The sequence below is a fragment of the Vigna radiata genome, chromosome 6, assembly GCF_000741045.1.
Source record: "Vigna radiata var. radiata cultivar VC1973A chromosome 6, Vradiata_ver6, whole genome shotgun sequence".
NCBI classification, from domain to species: Eukaryota; Viridiplantae; Streptophyta; class Magnoliopsida; order Fabales; family Fabaceae; genus Vigna; species Vigna radiata.
Window position 1 is genome coordinate 28,143,698 of NC_028356.1, and position 6,000 is coordinate 28,149,697.

Genomic DNA, 6,000 nt, shown 5'->3' on the forward strand with positions numbered 1-6,000 from the left:
GAGAGGAACAAAACTGCATTAAAACACAACACAAGGAAAACAAATTTTAATCAGTTGAACCAGAAGATAATCGACGAAAGACTAATATAATCGGACTCAACAAAATTTAAACGGTTTAAATAAAAAAAGACGCACCTGGAATGCAATGTCGCAAGAGAGAAAAAGGAGAGGATGAAGATGATGATGTTTGTGAAACTGCGAGTCTGCGGTTTATTTAACATGAATTGAGGCGTCGGTTGCTGCAGAAACCGACGTCTATAGTCAGCTAGACGTTGGTTAGCTCACTAATATGATGTCCAAGATAACTTTTAATCTGCCTTTTGCATGCACCTTAGACGTCGGACACACGGGGCGCCGACGTCTACGGCGCTGATCGGAATGACGTTTCAATTCCTGTCAAGGAAGTAGACGACGATTATCCTGGGACACCGACGTCTATAACATTTTAGACATCGACACCCATTCCACTGGACGTCGAAGTACTTGCGAGTTTGGTGAGTAGCATTAATAACAGCCACATAGACGTCGCTCTCCCAGAAAACCGACGTCTATATTGCAGAATTTGACTGTCTTCTTGCCTTCCTGACAGGCCCATTGATGTCAAGTTAAGGGATAAGAGACATCTATAACATTATAGACGTCGGTGTTTTATTAAGTGATGTCTAAACGCCTAGGAATCAGGTGAAGAGTATTAATTGCAGCCAGGTAGACATCTGCCCCCCTTCCTTGCCCTCCCCCCTCCCCCCTCACAACCGACGTCAATGGGGCAGAAAAGACTGTCTTCTCGCCTACCTCTGGCCCTTGGACGTCTGGTTAGGGCAGAACAGACGTCTACTATATCATAGACGTCGGTTGCCTTAAAAACCGATGTTTTGTTTACCAACTTATTTACGGTAATGTCACTGTCCATTAATATACGTCGAGCTACCCTTTAACCAGCGTCTTATGGATGACGTTAAACAACGTTTTTGCACTAATGAAGGCGAATAATTTAATAAAAAGGGTAAATTTAAAATACAAATTTGAACGAATTACTTACCTCTTTGTTATTGTTTTACTAATTTAAATCGTTCTTCACAATATTATTAGTATTAATATCATTACTATTATACTTTATATATATATATATATATATATATATATATATATATATATATATATATATATATATTACATATAAAACTCATTAATTGTCCTTATGTATTAAAATATGTTAATTAAACTGATTTTGACATTGGTTAGTGCATGATTAACTATATGCAACTTGTATGTTCTAGTAATGTGAAAAATGGCATAAATCTGAGACACACTACTGTAAAAAAACAACTTTAGACTAGAATTTTAACCATGATTAAAGAGAATATAGTTGAAAATAAAAACACTACACGCCTTAATCTATCTCTCCTAGGAGTGAATTGGCACTTAGCTTGTCAAAATTTTAATAATTTTTTTCTGATTTTAGAAATTTTATTTAAATAAAAAATTTATTAAAAGGGTTAAAGTATATTAATAATTTTGACTAAGTTTTATTTCTATATTAATTTTATTGATACTAAAGAAATTAAGTTTATAAAATAAATTGACAATAAACATAAATTTTCACTTTTTAACATTAAAATCTTAAAATGTTAAAGATTATAAACTTTAAATTTAAATTTTTAATTCACTTTAAAAAAAATAGAGTAATAGGTTGGTTTAGCTCAACTCACCAACAACTTAAATGGAATAAAACAAGTTACAATATAATAATTTAACTTTTGACTCATAGTCAATTGACCTTTTCACTCTAGAATTTCTAGTGTATTTTTTAAAGATTAAAATGTGATGAAGTTTCATATTTTAAATTGATTATTCTAATGTATTTTTTTTGAAATCAAAATATTAGTGTCTTATGTAAAGAAAAAAAAATTGTCTATTAAGATAATAATCCACTTTAAGCCTAGATTTTTTTTCACAGTTTTATTTTTAATAGAACAATAACGCGTATAATGCCTTTTTTGGTTTTATTTTTGTTAGGAATATTTGAAATGATTCCAATTTTATTTTTCTATTCAATGTAGTTCTAAAGAACGTAATTTGTGTTCAATTTAGTCTTTTTTCTGTTCAATATAATCCTAAAGAACATAATTTGTGTTCAATTTAGTCCTTGTTTGTAGTTCGCGGAGTTTGTAAAAAAGAATAAATTGGACACAAATTACTTTTTTTAGGACTATATTAAAAAAAAATAAAATAGGAACTATTTCGAATATTACCAATCAAAACTGAAAAAAAAAAGTATTTTACCAACAATAATGTATGCAAATAATAACATAAATTCAAATTACTTATATTTCAATTTGAAGGTTCAATGTAGTTGAAAATTCAAAGTTTAGACTTGACTTAAAACTAGCAAATGTCAACCTAAGCTGGGCTTGTAAAAGAATAATTCTTTAACAACATTGTTTGATGATATTAAGAATAATGGAAAAAAGAAAAATTCCATAAATAAATGAATTTCCATTTTCTCTTAACCACAAACCTGAAAATAATTTATTTCTTTCATAATTTTGATAACTTTTTATTCAAAAGGCCGATAATAACTATCATGACGCAATGATTTATGAAATAGAAAAAGGCACAAATGTAGAATTCCACTTCAAATAACCATAACAAAACTCTGCTTCGTCTGACCTTTAAAAGCATCCTTTGACGTTGTAACATAATTTCCTTGCGATTCCTTTCTTAAATCTTAACGATTTTTGTTTAAATATTTCGTTGGTTAGGTAATGCAAATTGTCAATGTTAAAGATGGCCAATTTGGTGTGTTTTTGAATTCATTTTTTCGGAAAACTGTGTTCCAAAATCTTTTGTCGCCTTTGTTTTGTGAAATGGAAAAGATAAAGAAGATTTCGTTGTCCCAAGCCCAAGACATCAGCTTAGGATGACAATGGATCGATGGGGTTAGGATATTGTCTATTTGATTTGACAAAAAAATTTCACTCGTTATCTATCTATTATCAGTATGGATATCTGTTTAAAAAATATTTACGGATATTTTAAAATATGTGGATATATGTGAATAGATGCGGATACCTACAAATATTTAAAAAAATTATTAAAATAAAATTTAAATAAAATTACAAAAAATATATAAAATTTAATATAAATTAAAATTTAATTTTAATTAAATTTAATCTTATAAAATATAAATTAATGTTAATTTTATTAAATTTAACTTAATAAAATACAAATTAAATTTTATTTTTATTTTTGGCAAATATCAGATATATGCGGATATGAATAGTATACTTCCGCATCCTACCCGTTTATAAGTGGATATTAAAATACCTGCTATCTATAACCTGCAGGTAATAAATATATGCGAATAGCAACTATTCGCCAAGAATTTTATCCACAGTTATCCATGAAAGCAAATTTTTTTGTTATCCCTGCATTAACTAGCTACTACCGTCTCTTTATACAAACTAGGGAAAATAACTGTAAGTTAGAATAAATATGTTATAAACAAATATAAAAAAATAAATAAACATTAAGTTAAAATCAATTAACGTATTTCAAATTTTTTAAAAGTTCTTTCATATTTACTTAATTACAAATACCTTTCATTATCAATTTGCCTAGATAAGTTTTCATTTTCAATTTCTATTCTAATATCTTTTATAAACACATGTTATATGAATCTTAATATCTCAGTTACGTTCATACTTAAAAATTCATTAATTATATGCCATCATGAAAAATAACATACGAAAAAACATAAACAAAAGTTTGGGAGACCAATCCAACCCTTTTTATAAAACATACAAAAATAAATTCCTTGAAACATGTAAAAATCTGAGAAAAGAAAATATTGGGACTTTTGCACATGTGACAGTAAATAAAGGATAAAATTTTTTTAGCTAAATAAAACGACTTAGCAATTCTAAGCTTTTCCTTTTGTGTTTGAAGCACTATTTCCTCTTCAAAGCTTTTTTCCTCCTTCCTTACCTTACTTTCTCTCCATCTCAACTGAAATTTTAACCATTAACCTTTTGATTTGAAGTTGTTTAGAGAATCAAGACTTCAAGAGCAACAATTCCATTCAATTAATTTTTCCATTTTCCTCCGGTAAGCCATTCTCCATGTTTCCGTGCAAATGTTAGGGTTATGGTCATGTAGCAAGTTTTGCTGCATGCGACCCATAGTGTTTTTCTTTTCCAATTCTAGATTCTATTTAGTTCTAAAGTTTGTTTTCCATCATCAATTGATGACCCATAGGTAGTCTAGCATTTCCGAGAGTGAAAGGGGCGTGCTTGAGGTCTCCTTGAGCTAAGAAGGAGGTTTTGTTACTGCCCTGCTTGCATAGAGGTAAGAGGAGCTAGATACTATTTTTCATTGTTTGTATGAACTGTGCATGTGTTGAAATCTGTATTATTTCCTGGTTTGATGAACAATTGTGTTTTGGTGTGAAAGTATGTTGTATGTAATTGAATGAGAAATTGTGGAACTATGAATTGGTGTTGTGAATATATATTTGGAGGAGAAGTGTGGTTGTGATTGAGTTATTAGTAAGGTGAATCTGTTTCAAGAACTATTAGGTAGAGTGTTAAGTGAAATTATAGTGTTTGGGGCAAAATAGAGGAAGTAAGGGAGTGATTTTGAAAAATTGATGTCTGAAGTATAATTAGTCTATTGGGACACTGTTAGTAAGTCTATTGTGACTTAATAGAATCATAAAAATTGTTAAAATGAGGTCCTAGACGGTAGAAGTGGAATTGAGTCCTTAGGTTGAGGAAAAACTAGTGTTTTGGGTGAGTTTAGAGGAAGTGAGGTAGTGGTTTTGAGTTCTAGGGGTTATAACTTGAATTGGGCAATTAAGACAACTTAGGTAAGTCCAAAGTGACTTGGGAGAAGTGTCAAAATAGCCAAGAACAGTCCTCAAGTGGTAAATCTAGGTTTGAGCCCATAAGTTGAGAGAATTGAGGTTTTCGAGTGTAAATCTATGCATAGTTGCTTAGGATTGAGGTTAGGAATGTTTATAAACCTTTAGACAAGTTTAAATGCACCTAAATTTTGAGTTAGAATGATTAGAAATTCATAAAAAGGTCTAAAATGAAACTTAGGGGTGTGAGTTTTGCAAAATCTATAGAAAAATCTGCAGAATTCATGCCTGGGTGCCCCTAAAGGGGGTTGGGCGCCCTTTCCTACTGTTTTCAACAGAAAGGTGAGGCCCGGGCGCCCTTTTCTGCTGTTGTGTTTATTTTTGATAGTTTGTGGGGTTCCGGATGTCTGTTTTGGATGTTCTTTAAGTTGTTTTAGGGGTTTTTGACCCTTCCGGAGCCATTGGTTAGGGTCTCCAAGCTGTTTGAATTAGTTAAGTATTGATAATTAAAAGTCCTAAAGAAATTGGTGTTAATAAGTGATGGTTTTGTGAAAGTATGTAATGTATAAGTTGTTTTTATGGCATGGTTGATGTTGTATGATGATGTATGGGTTTGGTATGAGACAATATAGTAAGAATGCACTTGAATGACTAAGAAAGTTTATGTTTGATGAATCAAAGTGGTTTATGAGGTACATTATTGATTCAAGAGGAATATCATGTGATTTAAAGTGGATGGATTGAATATGAAATTAAGATCTCTCGGTGAGATCAGTTAGTGTATTGAATGAATGTGAAAGACTTCCATATGGGGGGTTATCCCTAACACTCCAACGGTCTTCATTCTCACTTAGAGAGGATTGACGCGTGTGGTGGGAGTAGTGGGAGGTCCTAGGGTAGGCACTATCACTGGAGGTCTATTATGCGGTAACAGACTAGCCTTGTGTGTGGTCGGGTGGAACCCCTCGGCAATGGCTTCGCAAAGCAGTAGAGGCCACCACAAGTGCATAACCCGTCCTAGCTCTACATACATTCTATGTCTGGATGTGACACCCGGGCACTGACGAGGGCGGGGAGTGATCGCCGGTGCAAGAGGCATGGTGCAGGGGGCACGAACAAGGAGCGGCTCCTGGCAGGCT